The sequence below is a fragment of the Cydia splendana genome, unplaced genomic scaffold, assembly GCF_910591565.1.
Source record: "Cydia splendana unplaced genomic scaffold, ilCydSple1.2 scaffold_78_ctg1, whole genome shotgun sequence".
In the NCBI taxonomy this organism is placed as follows: Eukaryota; Metazoa; Arthropoda; class Insecta; order Lepidoptera; family Tortricidae; genus Cydia; species Cydia splendana.
The window spans coordinates 280,692-300,478 of NW_026946905.1; the positions used below are offsets into that span (position 1 = coordinate 280,692).

A 19,787-nucleotide genomic window follows, 5' to 3' on the forward strand; every position below is an offset into this window, starting at 1 on the left:
TTTTTTTTTTTTTTTTTTTTTTTTGTGGGTAGGTACAAGATAGTAACCCATAACGTAATGCGCGCATACCAAGCGGGTCCAAGGTAGGTACCCTCAAGCAGACCGGGTCCAAGATAGGTACCCATGCACAGCGGGGTCCAAGGTAGGTACCCGTGCGGATTACATTTTTTCGAGGTTTTGTGAAAATACACTTAACCGGTTAAAAATTATAACATAATAGTTGGTAAACATATTAGCAATTATGATTTGCCGCGTAGGTACATGTAGATAAGCGTGTACTTACCTACTGACTACGTCATGCAGAAAACTTGAAACATAATTACCTACTCAACTTCAAATGTTTTTAAGATAACTTACCTGGATAAACATCGTAATATCAGTCATAGTCATAATTATCACCGCGGTAGTTCAAACTCGATGCATTTGAACTCACTGATAACGACCGTTCTCGTCTTTCCTTTAACTTGCGTTCTAATTTTTTCATTTTTCTTAAGATATCATTATAATCACTTTCCTTTGACCTAGACCTCTTCCTTTTTCCCATAATTATCACGAATCTAGTCCCGGTCAGAAGTATAACGTGTGAACTTGACGACACAAAATCACGTAAAGGAGGTTACCACGTGACTGGGATCCGGTCGTGCGGGAGTGAGAGAGGGGATAGGTTGCTTTTCGCTTTCTAGGCTTACTTTAAATGTGTGACAGAGACGGCACATACTCTCGTACTGCTGCAAGTAAATATATGTAATCGTCTTCGGTCGACACCCGAAGTATAATTAGAGGGTGGGTTGTTATAAATCGCGTCGAATGAAGCTGTTCACATAATTTCGATCGAACTTCACTTGGTAAGTTCGTTTGATCTTCAATTATGTTTCACAGCTTCATTCTTTGCGATTTAAAGTTAACATAGTGTAGGATGTTTAGAGCATGTCAATGTGAAATAAAGCGTCAAGGATCCAAGGATTTACTCAGGTAAGTAATAACCAAGAATGATATGAGATCATTTATTTATTCACATTTGTAAATATCATGCTTATTATTATATAATCAGACATCCATTTTAGTTGTTTATCTTAAACATATTTAATTTACCTACTTATATAATTTATCACTACTACTTAATATACAACACGTATTTACTTTTTTCTATAACAATCATATTATATATATTTATGTATCAAATAATAATCACATTTTTGTTTTATTTACAGGTCTCCGGCAGAAGCGAGAATTGAACGAGCGAATTGATTACAATCTGTGATTATTTCCTTATGATAATATGTGGCCATGGTCTAATAAAACATGGTCTTCCATTCCCAGAGTGACACGGGCCTACGTCACAATAACATTGCCACTTTATTGCAACATAACATGTTACATGGGTACATTATACCTATGGTTAATAAGTTAAAATATTTCGTTATAATTTTATAATTTTCATTTGTATGTTTTTTATCTTAAATTTTACAATAACACGTCATTTTTAATTATTCGTTAGCAATATCTTCCGATTCACGAAAGAAATTTCAGACGTTCGGGTAATTCTGTTTACATTACTGGCAACACAGGATAGCGCTGTCACATTTGACAATTCGGGTCTAGATAACTTCATGCCCTGACCGTCATCCTTGTCGAACGCGTGTTAATTGTTATTTCCTTCTCGCTCAGTGTCAGCAGTCGCAGTGTTTTCCTAACTTTTCACGTCGTAAGCTTGGTAATTAATGTGTAACTGTGAATTAGTTTTTCAAACGTTTGTCTTGTATAGATAAATAAAGTTTAAGTTAATACATTAGATTTGTTTTATTTTACTATGTTTCTACATGAATAACTTAAAATTAATGCCGTTAAAATAATTTTCACCGTTGGTTAAAATTCTCCCACATTTTAAAGTTTGAGAACCTGTAAACAGCATGATGACCTAGGCCCGTGTCAGTTAGGTCATACGCGAATCTCGGAATAGAGTACCAGGCGGAGTATATTATTATACCATGTATGTGGCGAATACACATGAGGAATCAGTCCATCCTGCTGTCTTACGGATCAGGTCAAGACTTACACCCATCTTGTTGGCAGTAAATGTGGCAGAGTGGCGAGTGCTGTGTGCAGTGAATATGGAAGTGTCTATTCCACTATCGCGCAGTGTTGTTTTTATTATCCATGAACTTAGCGTTTGAGATGTGACCTTATTGTGCGGTTTTTTGTAACTCACAAATAAAGAATGGTTATTAGAATGAAGCAGTGTCTTTGTTTTATTTATGTATGTTTTAAGGCATCTCGCTGGACAAATTTCAGGATGTTCGTTGAAAAACGGTAGTCTGAGAATTGGTTGAAACGACGAAGGTCGTGATGTTTTAATTAAAGCTGGAATTTTGATAACTATTTCTGAATCGGTTTGCATGTTTACGTTACTCAACTCTATTAATGAAAAGGTTTGCACTCGATGTGCAGAGCACAACGCCAACAAGGTGAGTGTTTTCTTTGAAAGCGTTTCCAAACTAAGATGATCATTAGGCCATTTGCGGCCCAGGTGGTTAAGAACTGTACTCGGGTTCCATATTAGATTATATTTGGGTAATGTCGGTCTTAATTTGAAAACGCCCTTCATAAACCGTTTGATTGAAACTTCACTTAAACTGTTGTTTACGAGTATTAGTTTAGTATTTTTGCATGTATATTATTGTTATTCCTGTCTTAGTAACCAAGCTATGGAATATTGCTCCTCACACCAACTCACACAACCTAATATTTTGATTCAAAACATATGCCCTCACGACATCATTCACTTATTCATATATCACTACACACACAACACAAAATTCAATGATCCTGTGCAAACTTGGAACCTGCCATTCTCAAACTCTTATTGTGGTTTAACTTCATGTAATCTAATAAAGCTTCATAATAGATAGTTCTAAGATACATAATGATATAGACCAAACTCTAGCTATAGAATGTCAGGTTCACAACTATATAGAAACTTGCAAAGACGCACTAAATAAACACAACTTCAAGGTGCTTGCCCTTAACATCCGCAGCATACAGCAAAACTTCAATTATTTTCTAGTCGCATTAGAACGTCTAAAATCCAAAATCGACGTAATTATACTAACAGAGTGCTGGTTAGCAGCTGGAGCTCCACCAGGCCAGATTCCCGGCTATCGTATGTATGCTACAAAAAACAATCTAAACCGTGCTGGCGCGTTGTAGCCTATGTTCAAGAGGCCTGGAGCGAATCTGTCACAGAGCCTTATTTCGAAGAGGCTGAATGTTTATTGCTTAAATTATCAGATACGATCACAGTTCTTGGCATATATCGTTCTCCTTCGTTCACACAACCTAGTAAATTCATTAAGCACCTTAGCATGACCCTTACCTCGATCAGCAATAATTCCTCCGTTATTGTCGCCGGGGACATAAACATTAATATTTTAAACACACTTGACCATCACACCAACGAGTACCTGTGCTTCATGGCTGAATCAGGTTTTCGACCAGCAATCTCTGAACCCACTAGACTGGACTCTTGCCTAGATCACATATTTGTAAAATCAAAATCCCACAATTTAATTGGCCTAGTATGCAAAACGAATATTACTGACCACGAAGCTGTGATACTTGGAATGTCTCTCCATACCGACAAGCCTAAAGATAAATCAGATTTATTTTTAAAACAGACTACCGTGCCTTAGTTTTAGAACTCCAAGAAGAGGACTGGTCTGCGGTAACGCAACAAAATAACCCCGATGTGGCAGCTGAAGAATTTCACAAAGTCCTTGAATCGGTAGTACAAAAACACACAGTTAAAAAACGTGCGAGCAGATCGACATATACTTTGAAGCCGTGGATAACACCCGGCCTTATTAGATGTCAAAAACATCGTGACCGATTACACATGGAACTTAGAAACCACCCTGATGACCCCATGCGCAAATTGGTGTATAAGAGGTATAGAATTTTTCTTACAGAGTTACAATAGAGGTTAACCCATTCAGGGCCAGCCACTCAGCGTATGGGTCATGCTCAAACAGTTCCGCAGGGCCAGTGACTCACATGTGAGTCTTGAATAAATTCTGATTTAAACTTAAACGAAACGTAATTTGATGTAATAACGTAAGTATCATATAAGCTAACAACCATTTCTATAAGGTATATTAGGTTAAAAAATTATAAACACGTATTTTTTAATGAAAACAGGGTCTAGAATATTCAAGTTTGGTTTACTATCAGTGCTATATAGTAAATATACTAAAATTCTAGATACATATGCAATGCAAGCAAACAGAAAAATCCATATTTAAAAAATACAAAAAATATATATATTTCAGAAGTTATTGACATGGCTCAAGGTATGGGTCACCGTGGCCTGGCGCTACTTGTAAAAACTACTAATGTTTCCGTAGCAGGCTAAAATAAACTTTATTGGCTGGTTTTAAAGCTTATTTCATGTTGAAGCTGTTTGATATTGTACCATTTTACAACCGATTACTGTTTGGATGATGGTAAGCCACCTTTTGTAGGAACCAAACCGTAGTATACCTAATAATATTTTGTTTTGTATGAGGGGTAAGGCAACTAGGATTTTCTCCCACTGTACTTTTATGTCATAATATTTGGTGATCGTTGTATTGTATCTTAGGCAATTACATACTAACAATGATGTGAAGGTTCATTTTTTTTCGTTTTAATATAAAACAAGGCGGACAATGATGTGAAGGTTCATTTTTTTTCGTTTTAATATAAAACAAGGCGGTTGAAACAGTCATCACTAACTAATATGTATTGTATTACAAATAGTTTGTGACAAGTATTTACAAGTTCTTTAAAACATCGTGGTTTCTACGGCAGATTAGAAAGTAAGTACTATAATACATTTTAAGTTCTCTATTGTTACTAATATAATGGCGTTTACCAAAACAAAGATAAATGACCGACCAGGTGTAAGCTTATCGGACACACTTGGACAATAAACAAGGAGGCGGCGGCGGTATTATCTTTCATGTGGTATTTGTCACAAGAGTTCAAGAAGTGATTCATCCCATCCCCCCTATTAGAGATGTACATATTTTGGAGTAACATGGGAAATAATATTATTTAGTCACGATTTATTCGTGGGCGACTTTATACTCCTCCTGTGCTGTTTAGTGATTTCGTATTTTGTGACCGTGGCTATGGATTACCGGAATTTGAACCCGCCTAACCAAACTGCAATAATTCGTTTATTTTTGATAGGCACAGAAAAACGGTGGTTAGTAAAAATGTTGCATAATGCTGTTCAACTGGCCGGCTTCATAAGCGGCGATTTATTTACCGTGCGCGCCAGGCTCGAGACCCATAAGCTGAGTCATACGTTTTAGCTAAAAACGGTTTGTATGGTGGCCCGGCGTATTGTGTACGCTCAGCGGTTCGTGGCCATGAATGGGTTAAAAAACGCTCATGATAGCTGAGAATTGGAAAAAAACGTGAGCAATACAAAAGGACTCTGGAAAGTAATTAAAAACATTGCCGAATTCCCAGATAGTAAGGCAAAAGCCACGGAACTAACAAAAATAAAGCCAACGCTCTTAGAATCAATAAATTATTGCAATAACCACTTTGCCAACACGGGAACACGTCTAGCCAGTAACTTACTCTCAAAAATGAACAAGACAGAGCTTTCTCTCCCATCGACTCTCAGCAATGCTGCCTCATCCCCACACACTTTCTTTTTGCGGCCTACTGACGAAAGTGAAGTGGCCAAACTTATTAGTGTGCTGCGAAATGATAGTAGCCCTGGTCCTGATAACCTAAAACCTTCACTCCTTAAAGCTATTAAAGCTGCTATAACTAGTCCTTTAACTTATATATTCAACCTAAGTCTCACAACTGGAATAGTTCCTTCCATGTGGAAGAAAGCAGTGGTTATCCCTATCCACAAGAGCGGCCAAAGAAACGCACCCGAAAACTATAGACCAATATCTCTTTTGCCTATATTTTCAAAATTGCTTGAGAAAATTGTTAATAGTCGCCTGGTTGACTACTTGGACCGTTTCAGCCTACTAGAAGACTCCCAATACGGTTTCAGACGCGGTACGTCGACGGAAGATGCAGTCGGAAGCTTGACCAGGAAAATCAGTTCTGCATTGGACTGCGGCCTGAAGTGTGTGGGAGTGTTTCTTGATCTAGCAAAAGCATTCGACACCGTCTCAGTGCCCATACTACTTCGAAAGCTAGAGCATTATGGAATAAGCGGACTTCCGCTTCAGTGGTTTGAGAGTTACCTTACTGGCAGATATCAGAGATTGAGGGTGGATGAGTACTTGAGCGAAGAAACGCCAACTGTTTTCGGCGTACCACAAGGGAGTGTTCTAGGCCCAACACTGTTTATCCTTTATATAAATGACATTTTCTCCGCCACGCCTGCTCAGTGCGACCTCATATGCTATGCAGATCATACAGTGGCTATCTTCTACGGGAAATCCTGGATCGATACTCTGCAAAAAGCTGAAGTGGGTATCTCCGATATGATGAAACGCTGGTTAGACAATAATCTTCTCTCTCTGAACCTAAAGAAAACCAAATATATTTGTTTTCACAAAACCAAAGCTTCTGAGCCAAGGCTAGTCACAGCCCTTCATGTCAAGTGTGCTGCTGGTCTATCATCGAATGACGCCTGCGATTCGATCAGCCGAACGAATTGCATTCGGTATTTGGGTGTTGAAGTTCATCAGCACTTCTCATTTAAGCAACACATAGGTTCACTTTCACAGCGAGTAAGAAAATTGATTTATGTTATGCGCCTACTTCGGAATTCCGCTGATAACCGAGTCCTGCGTCAAGTCTACATTGCCTTATGTTAGTCTATACTGGTGTATTGTATATCAGTATGGGGCGGAGCTGGTACCACCACGATGCTCGGATTGGAAAGGGCACAAAGAGCTGTTCTCAAGGTAACGTACAAAAAGCCCTACCAACATCCTACAGACCAACTTTTCTCCGAAACCCAATTACTTTCAGTTCGTCAATTATTTGTCTGCAGAGTCGCCATGCTGATGCACAAACTCACTCTTAACTCCCCCACATACGCAGCATTACAACGCAAAAGGGTGTTTCGTGTCCCACAAAGTTTGACCAAAACATCGTACTCGCGACGCTACCCACAGTTTCTACATCCATATATTTACAACCAAACATTAAAAGCTTTCAACGTCCAAACATTGTCTCTCAAAGAACTGCTGTACACCGTTAAGAAATGGTAAATCTCTCTTTCCTACAAGGCCACCGAAGACATACTAAAACCCTTGCAATAATGCACCGCATACACAGGATCACTCTCTGTCACGCACACGCACACGCACATGCACACGCACACGCACACGCACACACACGCACACACACATACACACACACACACAAACCCGGAGCATATCTGTACAAATTTATTTCTTCTCTGTGTTTAGTAATCTTTGATATAAGTAGTATTATTTTACTTTTAAGTATCAGACCTGTATCCTACGCATCTTGATGGTAAATCTTAGGTTCAATGCCCCACAGTCCTCACGACACAGGCTCGACCTAGTGTGAGGGCTATTGTTTGTTCTAAGAAGCTGTTGTACATATTCTATGGTTAAATTTAATTTAATTTAATTACTAAGGTTTCATGTCATGTCAATTTGGAGAATAAATATATTTGTATTTGTATATTTGTATTTATATTTGATTCGATCATCATTTAAAATGCAACCTAGTAATAATGAAATAGCCGATTTATAATTATTAATCGTTCCATACTTAGCGCCAGTATCGAAAATACGGGTCAGAAAATCAATAATAATTGGTATTCATATTTTCATATAATCGTGTCCATGGGTTTTACAATAATCAATATAAGCTTTGATACATGGGCCATATTGTTTGTATGTATTATCAGATAGTGAAGATAACATTATTTCAAACGATCTGGGGGATAATGATCTATTTAATAACGAGTCCCTGATAATTTTGCGGCAATCAACGACAGGGTCCTGTGCAAGTTGTGAGTCGATCTGCAAGGAGACGTTAACAAATTAGCACTTGGTCGAAAGTAAATGGGTTCTGCAATTAATAATTTCGAAAACAAAGGGAACCATGGCTGTGTGGGCCAGTTAGGAACGACAAGAATACCCTCGGCTTTATCATTTATGATTTTTTGTATGACCTTTAAAATCAATGAAAATGGTGGAAAGGCGTAAAAATTAATATTTTTCCACGAAAAGGTAAAGGCGTCGATCGTCCATGCATCTGGGTCGTTCTTCCTGGTAACGTATAGAGAACACTTAGTATTACAACGGCTTGCAAATAAATCGACCTCAGGCATACCAAAAGTTTGTTTTATTTTTACGAATGCATTATTACTTAGTGCCCACTCGGTGTCAGAAAATTTAGTACGCGATAATTTGTCGGCTTCATAATTTTCCTTAGTATTGATATATGATGCAAATATTATAATTTTACGCCTTTCACACCACTGCCAGATTTCCTTTGTAATACGATTTAAGTGAGGAAATTGGACGCTGCCCATTCTGTTTATGCAAGCGATGGCGGTAACATTGTCGATTCTTAGAAGAATTTCGCAATTATGAACTTCGTCTGCAAATGTCCGTAAAGCCAAAAAAGCTGCATTTAACTGTAATTCATTAATATGTAAAATACGTTCACTCTCTTTCCAGTAACCATACGCCTTTTGATCATTACAGTATGCACCCCAGCCAGATTTCGATGCATCAGAAAATATTTCTAATTGAAATTGATTAAATCTGAACGGACAAAAACCATTGTCAATATTTTTAATTCACCAGTACAAGTCATCCTTTATTTCAGATGATATTGTGATTGAAACTTCATAGTAAACTGAGGTATTTATGACGTTCTAAAAGTTTAGTGTGTAACCAAGAATATTGTATAGCAGGGCAGGCAGATATTAAAAGACCAATTAATCTAGCAAATTCGCGTAATTTACATTTATAGATTCGGATAAATGTCGTAAGCTTATCTTTTATTTTGTCTCTTTTTGAGTCAGGTAAACTTAACGTCATTCTTTTCGAGTCAGTCAAAATTAAATCCTAAAAATTTACATTTTGTACTTGGTGTAAAGCAACTTTTTTCGCTATTAATAATAAATCCTAAATCTTCTAATAAAGATTTGGATGCAGTGACATTTGCAAGACATTCATCATGAGATCTACCCACACATAATATATCGTCCAGATATATACACGACAGATAATTGTGAAGTCTTAAGTATTCGACTATAGGTTTTAGCATTTTAGTGAAAACGTATGGCGAGGTACATAAACCAAATGGGAGAGAATTAAACGCAAATAAAGTATCGTTGAACATAAATCGTAGATATTTTCTATGCGGTTTATATATAGGAATCAAAAGATAAGCATCTTTAATATCAATAGAAGCCATATAACAATCCTGCGTTATCAATTTAGACGCGGTTCTATAGTCTTCCATTTTAAAATGGCGAGTTTCGATAAACTTATTGAGGCATTTTAAATTTAGAATGAACCTTTTCTCGCCATTTGGTTTAGGTACCAGAAAAATACTAGAAATGAATTCGTCGGGATCATGCTCGCACATTGAAATGGCATTGATTTCTAAAAGTTTATTCATAGCTTTTTCATAGTCAGATTTTTCCGATCTTGTCTTGGAATAAACAGCAGGACAATCTCTTCTGGTAGGCACAGAGGTAAAAGGAATCTTATACCCCTGGATAGTCCATTCAAGAATCGTAGGGTCAGAAGTGATCTGTGCCCATTTATGGGTATAGTTTTGTAATCGTCCTGCGTACCGTACCTCGTGTTCAGCTATCTCCTGTAGCTCCGGTAGCTGCGGCGGCGCGGCGAGTACGAGCGGCGCGGGGCGCGGGCGCTGCTCGGGCGGCTGGAGCGCGGCGACGGCCGGTAGTGCCCTGCATCGGGCTTGCTCTGCGTCCTTTGATGCAGGGGTTTGAAGTTTAAATTGTTTTTCTGCGACTTTTTGTTAAGTACAAAATTATTTTTATTAAAACGATTGTTAACCGGTTTAGGTGTGTGTTTTAATGTTTCACCAGACTTTTGAATAGATTGAGCGGCTTTTAATTTGTCAGATACATTATCTCCGAAAAGGAAACCGTCTCTAACCGTATTAGTAAGGGTCTCTTTAAGATCGGTGGTAATTGACGAAACTACGAAGTAGCGACGTGTTTTTGTTTCTAAGTAGTGACTATCGCATAAGATACGACAAGCATCATGCACTGACTGGTTTTAAGATTTTTTGCACAGATGCCTCTGGTTTGAGCAATTGATCCATGGCCTGCGCCAGAGCAGACAGAGCAATTCCTAATTGCTTCTGTTTTTCCATTATGGCATGATCTCTTTTTATTGAACTATCTGTTAATGCCGCTTTAGCTTCGGCGTTAAGAGTAGGAGCAACTAAGAGGTCACAATTGCTGGGCACGAGGTACTCTTGAAAAAGCTTTTCTTTAACCTCCTTTTGTAAACCTTTTAGTAAGATTTCATGCCACCTACTGGCCACGTCCTTGTGTATGCTCTGCCGTCAAATGGTAGAACGCTGCAACTCAAAAAACATAGTTTTGAGAAAAACGCGTTTAAAGGTTTAAACGTTTCGGCCTTTGAAACACATATTATTTATAAACTTACAAGGTTGAAATTTACACAATATATACCTAATAATACATTTTATATAGCTGACAAAAAATTTTTTTTTTTAATTAGTGTATTTACTTAAATATTAGCCATAAACTGTTTTGCCAAAAGGATCCTACAAAAAAAATCTATAGAACGTCTTAGCAAAATGCTGTAACTCCCTAGTTACATCATTTTGCCATAATCATTTTCTAGTTACAATGTTTTGGTTTTTAGTTTAAAACTCGTAAACTGATTCATTACAGGAAGAAAACATCGTAACTGTATTTCTTAAAAAGGTAAAATAATAAAATAAATGAAATACGTAATTAAATTTTTCATTTCAGTTTTAATTGTTAAATACCATATATACAATGAAAACATTCATTGATATTACTTTAGTCAAACTAAAATTACAAAAGCAAAAAGCAACTAAAAATAACTGCACATTCTCAAATTAACACAATGTAAGTCTATTCGGCAAGAAAAAAAACACTATTATACATATAATTTAATTACAGATCGCTGTCATTATGAATATCTAAATCTTTTGATTTATTATTTACCAAAAGATTGTCAAAAAACGATCGCCTATTTTCTGGCATTAATTGACATAATTTCAACAAGTCATTTTTTTTTAATTTGTCGTATTCCCCTTTTGGTCAGTTGCTTTGGCAAATTATCAATCAAATCATTTTTTAACCCAAATTTGATATTCACGTTTATAGTGTCGGTGAGCTCTTTTTTAAACGCATTGATTGGGACCAGTTCGCTAGCTGCATAATTGTTTTTGACAAATATGTTATTTGAACCTCTGCGAAATTCGACAACCTTCAATTTACTTATGCCGTAATTAGGTGGTTGTTTATCTTTCATTTCATTTGGGAACAGTGTAAAATCCAAATGGCTTAGTACCTCAACATCAAGATTTTTTCTGCTGTTTTTGATTACGTTAACAAAATCATCGAAATCATAAAGTTGTTGTTTACTTATTTTATGAGTAATATTAGCATGAACACTATCGGCAGTCATATATGTGTGTCCCGGTTCAAAGTACTCGATTTTAATTTTTTTCAAGATCTGATCTGGCTGATTTATAAACCGAATTAATGCTGAAAATAAAACTTTGTTTTTGTTTTGTGCATTGCAATTATCGGCGTAAAATATGATTTCTTCGAAGTCTCTACAAAGAGTTGACTGCAGAAATTTTAGGTATGCACTCGCTATGTTAAATGCATGGCGACCACCTTCACCCTCATGCCAAAGCACACAAATAGCTGGTTTATTTTTCCCTGGCGACGCAAAGGTCTCATTGAACATGACCAGTTTTCTCGAAAAAAAGGCTTCCTTAGCAGCAAGATTTGGGATAGATAAGACCTTTTGCATATCTACGGTGAAGATTCCAATCTTGTTATTAGAATGGTCTGCCACTTCCTGATCATGATGAAAGTCGCGGCGTGAAATATATCTATTTCGTTCATGAATTGTATATTCGTCACAGGTCAAGCGACCATCACAATCATCACACGAGTGTTCATCTTTGTTTGGATGTTCAAGATTGTGTTTTATGCATTTTTTGCATTGGTCTTGTTTTGCTAAACGAGATGATATATTCAATTCTTTAGTCACCTGTTTAAAGTATGTGAAGCTACAACTTTTTTTGTTTTTACTTAACATTTCCGTCTCAAAATCGGAGAAAATATTTTGCAGCGAAACTCCTATAGGTAAATAAAGCCGTTTAGGTGCATGAACAATACGATAGTGAGATAGTTGAGGTTTATACTTCATAATAAATTTGTTCAAACCTTCTTTATAATCTTCGGGAAATGCATTACTAGGCTTGTGTTTGCCTCTCATATCCGGAGCTGCAAAATCACTATTGTTTTTTGAATATTTGATGTTTGATTTAAAAACGGCCTGGACAACTTGGTCGTTGGTATAGTGTGAATCAAGCGATCTGAGCTAGTTTACTAAAAGAGTCTCAAGAATACAATACCATTGAGTGGTAAACCACAAATTAGGATAATCCCCTCGTAGTAAAAGCAGATTATAACCGCCTTGAAATGTTAGTATAGATTAACGACTCTATTTCTTTAAACAATAGACTACAAAATACACTAACTAAATAATGGCTAACCCAACTTTTTTTGCATTTAACAAGCATCGACACCTGTCGTGGCTAAGGTGCATGTGATTTTCCAAAATATTGAATATGATATTATCTTTTTAGACCATTTTAACCCCATTCAACAAGAAATAAGGTTTAGAATTCAATATACATGCAATGTACTTCTAACTTATTTTGTAAGTAAATTGGTTGGCGCCTACGAGAACAAAAGCAGATAAGGGTCAATTTCTGAACACGTTTTTTTTTCTGTCCGTGATGAAAATCGCGGGTTAGCATCAGATAATACTTACCATTTTTTTTTTACATAAAGAAGTCACACTTTCACACCGAGTTCCATATGAATTCACTGATTAATTGGTTTTTAGAGTACACTTAAAAATACCAAAAGGCTCAAATTACTACTCCCGTGCCCTGTCCGGAATCTACTTTTGAGCATAATGAAAAATCCTACGAAAAATTCTACATTAGTATCACTAATTTAGTTTCAAATACTTAAACTAGATGATATTTACTATCACTGAGCACATACACTATTAAATTCATTGTGGTAAATAACTCGTGATCGAAGTTTAAATTTTGTCCGAGCGCGCGAGTACAATTTCGTCGGCAAAACTCAAAGGGCTCTGACAGCCGACGTCTGTATTTGAACCGCCTCGTGTCCCGCCTCACCTGTACTGGCAGTATTCGGCTGTCTCTTAAAGCAAGCGGATGTACGTCAATCAGCGGCGTGTTCGAGCAAATCGCGTAAGTATTTCGGAATCCGGGTGGGCGACAATTTTTTTCTAATTTCGATGCCCCTTATAATTTTTATTTCCCACATAGCTTTTCAATAACAATTGTCATATTTAGGAGCCCTTTATGTATCTTTATGTAAGCGATAACATAACAGTTTGGTCAAACACGATTTAAATTTTTGGCGAATTTTTTTATTACGAATTCTAATTTCCGTGCCCTAATTCCCATAGAATATTTACCTAAAACAGCTGATTAAGTGGCACGGGAATTAGAAAGTATTACATATATTGTCAACAAATCTTTTATTGGGGGCGCTGTAAGTTAATTGGCAATGTTTATGTCATATTATTATTACATATATATATATATATATATATATATATATATATATATATATATATATATATATATATATATATATATATATATATATTGGCATTGAATATATATTATATGTAATAATAATATCACGTATATCTTTCTATTTTACATTTAAGGAAATCTTAAAGAATGCACAAAAATCTGTGAACGTTTTTTTAGTATAAGTACTAAGTATAGTATGTACTTACTTACATGGTGGACCCGAATAACCCGGGCAATTTTAATACGTAAGGTAAGGTGGGTAAGACGACACTGGGGTAAGACTATCACTTGTATGGAATCCTCGTACTGTTAGTGGGGCAAGTCCCACCTTACCTTATTCATTGATCATATTATAACATTAAAATATTATATAAACATAAAACTGTTTTTGGAATTATTACATATTATAATTCCTGTACCTAAGGTTACATGAAACAAAATGAATCAAATTTATTTTTTGTAAATTTGACAGCTGACAGCGTATGCCGTATAAAGTTTAAATATCTGGAAGACCGAGCTTTGCTCGGAAAACATATACCTACCTAAAAACTCAAAAATGCGCGTTTTCCCAGAGATAACACCTAGCTAGATTGATTTTTCACCCCAGAAAACCCTCATATATGATCAAATTTCATCGAAATCGTTAGAGCCGTTTCCGAGATCCCCGAAATATATACAAGAATTGCTCGTTTAATAGATTAGTTGTTATAAATTAGCTTTTCTAATAGGTACAAGAAAAATAAATATATCCTTCTTACTATATTATAAATGCGAAAGTATCTCTGTCTGTCTGTCTGTTATCTCATCACGCTTAAACCGCTGAACCAATATCATCTTGATGATACATATTTGGCATGGAGATAGTTTGAGGCCCGGGAAAGGACAAAGGATCTGGGGGCACGGCAGTGCCGCCGCCAAGTCGAGCAAAACAAAGTGGCACGGCCGTACCATCAAATCTCAATAACATTCTATCTAAATAACATTTAATTTGAACATGTAGTCTAAGAATTAATACACTTTAAAATCCCTTAGTTTTGTCACTGACACAATCACTCACAATCATCATTATTCTAAGGTACTTCTAGCATACCCACAAGTTCCAAATTTGAAACGTAATTAGGTTTTACCTTTTAAACCAATAAAAATCTAATAATACTGCAATATTAGTCACGTTCTAAGGATCTAATAACTGCATAAGTAAGTTTGTAGCCTATAGAAATATATGCGATAACAACGTTACCTTTTAGTTCTTACAATTAGTAGGGAAAGTAAAGGTACACTACGATGTACGATTTGAGTATGAATAAAGATGTGTGTAGTTATGATATGTGTATACATAGTATCAGTATGGTATGGGTATGATTACCCGAAAAGAAGGACAGCCTACAAAAAGAGATGGGATCCTATCAAAAACATTACATGTAAAAAGATGCAAGTCTCGCAACGCAGTTCTTCTACTACAAAAAAGTTTTGAGATGTAATGTGAAACTAAGTCGGTTATTTTAGTCAGTGCCAGGGGGTATTTTTTTTTTGAAGTTTTTTTTAGGAAGATTATGATATTTTTGAGAAATTACTTAACCAATTTGAAGATTTTCCCGGAGGGCAGGGACAGTGTATACCTATGTGTAAAGTAAGGCGGGGTAAGACTAACTTAGTTTATTTTGATCGGGACTAACAGTATGAGGATTCCATACAAGTGATAGTCTTACCCCGGTGATAGTCTTACCCCACCTTACCTCATATGTGTTCTAACAATTTTTTGTGTTATGAATTTATGAAGGCAGCATATTCGATTTCTTCAGATTAACTCACACAATAACTCCTCACTGTGCCCCTATTTATTTCTTAGTATCATTTCCTATACGGCCATATACCAGATCATACACCTTGTACCTATCTACATGCAGATACATAATGACACTTTTTAATGAATAGTTTTGTATGTAAGGCGGACAAGTTTACGAAACTACTCAAAGTATTGTTTTGGAATATGTACATTTTACTAAGAAAGAGAGATTAGTTGCCATTAAAATAAAGGAAACGATTAGTCAGATACGTAGTTTTTAGTGTATCATACTTTCGTAGATTTGTCGTCCGAAACTAAAATTAAAGAAGGTAAATATGTTCGATGCCACTTCAGTATGGTTGCAGTATATTATTGTAGATTAAAATATACATAAATAAGAGTTTTAACTACCAAAATAAGTCAAGAAAACAATTCCCGTGCCATGTTCTAATTTCCGTCCTAGTAAAATCTAATTCCCATGGACACACTAATTCCCGTGCCCTGACCAAAATTTTAAATTGAAATAACTTTTATAGTTTTATGAATATTTTTATCCCATAAGAAAATTAATGTTTATTATATTTTTTATCAAATTATCAGCATAAATATTTATGTGTAATGTTGGTATTTCAAAATTCCATGGGAATTAGACAAAAATGCTCGTTTGGTGAAATTGACCCATAATAGGATTGTAATAGAACAATGCCATTGTTAGTACAGGTAAGTGAACAAGCTCAGTTGAAAGAATTTTATCTATATATCCAACTGTGTTCAAAAACATGTCCTTGCAAACCCTTTTGCCGCTTAAACTGTAATTCATAGTACACGACCTCTTGGAGTTGTCGGAAGTTGTCACTTTGGTTTCTTCGCGTTTAACGTTTTTCGATATAAAGTCGCGTCTTCGCTGCCTGTCAAGAGACCAATACAATTCCCAAATTTGTTTTCTTTGTGTTTCTTCTAAATAACTCCTGCATTTTCTTCGACACTCTACTTTGCAAGGCTGCAACATACTATGCATTTCTTTGTCCTGTTCTCTTCTCTGTTCGGCATCGCGAATTCTTTTTTTTTTTTGGCACCAGCAAAGAAGCTTCTGGAGTACTAGTTGCTATAGGTCCATTAGGCTCAATATCCACCGTGACTTCATGTAATGGTGCTGTTGACTCAGCGATGGCATCATTTGTCGTTCCAGTGGCGTCTGTAGAAATGGCATCGTTGTTCATTACTTCTAGAAATGAATCGGATGGTCCAGTCAACGGTATGTTAGTAAGTTCAATAAATTCACGAGGACTCGGCGTGTCTCTGAAAGATTCCTGTGCTCTTCCATCTATTCTTGGTCTTTTGGATTCGGATCCCATATAATCTTCCTGAAAATATGAATTTTATTTTTTAAATTGGTGTTGAAAAATACGCAGTCGGTTTGCATAAGAGTAGGTGGACACTGAAGCTTTTTTACTGTCAGAATGAATGAAATGGCAATGTAAATAAACTAAATTAATTGAAGTGAATTTCACTACTTTTAGAGAATCGTGTAACCATACAGCAATGCCACTATTTAGGAAACTTAAACTAGTGACCTAGTGACATTGCTACAAAATTAGATACTTATTATCTATATATCGGCTAACCTTAGCTCAAAACAAACATTTTGTCACTAGGTATAGTTAAACCCAATTTGAAGTATTAATGCAGGCCTCATGATGATGTGAATTTTCTATTTAATCATAATTTTACTACAGTATAGGTACCTACTACATATATATAAAGTAAATACCTATACAATATGTTAGTTAGTTGGCCGGGAGTAACGGAAACGGAAAATATTCATATGTCTTACTTCTATCATAATAAACAACGACTAACGTTTAATACAATTACAAAAACAAAATGATACTAACCTCACGAGAATCCATTTCAGTTGCTAGTTTAAGTAACTGCAAAGTTCTTAGTTTTCTCGCCATTTCATACACTCACTTCGAAATGCTTATATCACATGCACTTGTTAGATAAAAGTATTTATTTTCAATTAATATTCAGTAGTATAATCACAATGTTCGTTAGCGTCAAGTCAACCGATTAAATAAAAAAAATATTTATTGGTTTTGTATAAGTATTGCTACAATATAGGTTGGGATCTTCTTTTAAGCAACAGATATGCTTGTGACAGAAAACCCCGCTCTTCCACAAATGCAGGATTTAAACCAATATGTTTGTGTATATAAATCTAATACTTAGGACTTAAAACTAAAACTAACTGTGACGTCCAGGCTCCGTTGTGTACTGGGTGATCAAATGAAACAACTGTTATTGTTCGTGCACTCCGCCAGCCACCCGCCGCCATCACACTTCCCCACGGAGTGAAGCTAGCGGGTAGTTGCGTCGTACTGTTTATTGTGTAATCGTCACATCTCTCCCTTTTTATAATGATTTATTTATTTTACTTTATATATTTATCATGCAACAATAGTTCAGTTTATCGTATTATCTTATACTCGCTAGGTTAATTTATTTTTCCAATCTAGGTATACTACCACCGGTTCGGAAAGGTTAACCTCAGACCCGAGAAGAACCGGCGTAAGAAACTCGGCGAGGTGTGGATGTATTCATTTTACAACAGTTAAATAATAAATATTTTCCAACACTAGCAAGCCTTTAAATCTGTAAAACTATTATTTTACTTTTACAATTTCTTCTTAGGTGTCAGTCCCTCTCCTTCTCCTATTTGCAGTTTTGAGTTTTTTATTCAATTGCTTATAACTCAAAGATTTACTTTAAACGCCTTAATTACTACATTTTCCTTTTGATGCTTACACATTTCCAGGTATTTCCATTAGCATACAATATAATATTTTACTAATTAATACCTATTTCATGATTTAGGTACAATAACATTGTTAGGTTGCCAAGCGCCTTACATTAGTTACTTATTAGCAATAACTGATTGACTCTGTTTTACTTGTCTTGTATGATGTTAATATATATAATGCAATTTAAAATACTTGTAGATAATCCAAGGTCAAATAAAGTAGGAATGTTACATTCGTTGTAGAGGTACCACGTCAAGTACCTATGATTAGTTTTACTTGTGAATAGGTTAAGCAAACAATAATCTATATAAATAGATTTATATATTATTAATTTGTTAGGTACCTACTAAGATTTACCTGCCTATTTGACCATTATTATTATTAATTGCATTGCATACATATCTAATTATCGTTCTTTAATTATAATACTTGAATAATATAATCTTGACATCAATTAATCCAAATATTTATTTTATTCATTTTATTGCTCAAAAAGTAACACAGCAAATATAATATCGAATGTAATATTATTCTAGCAACTTACTTATGCGAAGAATCATAATTACAATTTATGTTATGAAAATAACGTAACACTTTACTAATTGAAAGCTGATTTTTCAATTGAATTGTGACCAGTAAGTATTGTATTATTATTTCCACAATAATTACTGTCAGACTGTCACATAAATATTATTATTTGTACTTATACACTTTTTCATCGGTTTATTTCAATTACTTGCAACATATTTTATAAACCTGAAACATAGGTATACACCTTGTAAGTATGTCTGCTTCCTATATCCTGCCATTGGTAAGTATGTCATTTAATTTCAATAAACATCTCCCAACGAACCAATGGAATTCCATTATTCTAACCATGATCCCATGAAATACTGAGTACACCAGAGTACAGTTCGAATGTTTAGTTACTTTACCATTTTATCGTTACGTTTAACGTTTCTAAATGATAAGACCTAGGTTTTTGGTCTTTTGAGTCTTAGTGCTCAATTAGTACAATAAATGTGTACTCTTGGGTAGATCAATGAAGTGGTTCAAGCTACAACTTTAATCTACTAGTTTTACTTAATTTGTTAGCCTCAACAAATTAAACATCAGGCAAACTGTCATTGAGAGCGATCAAAATCACGGTTAATTCGAATACTTATTGTTTTTATTTTATAATGTGTAGGAATGTGTACCGACACACAGTATTTAGTTATTTGTTTCTGTTTTGATTTAATGTATCGGTTCTGAGACTATGTATAATTTCTAATGTATGTATTGTCTCAACCGCATACCTAAGCGTTTTGGCATCCTTAATT

General features: G+C 35.5%; 1 pseudogene; it reads right to left on the reverse strand.

The window, feature by feature from the left end:
• Positions 1–9,746: 9,746 nt before the first annotated feature.
• Positions 9,747–19,787, reverse strand: part of LOC134805901 (uncharacterized) — a 37,393-nt pseudogene continuing 27,352 nt past the window's right edge.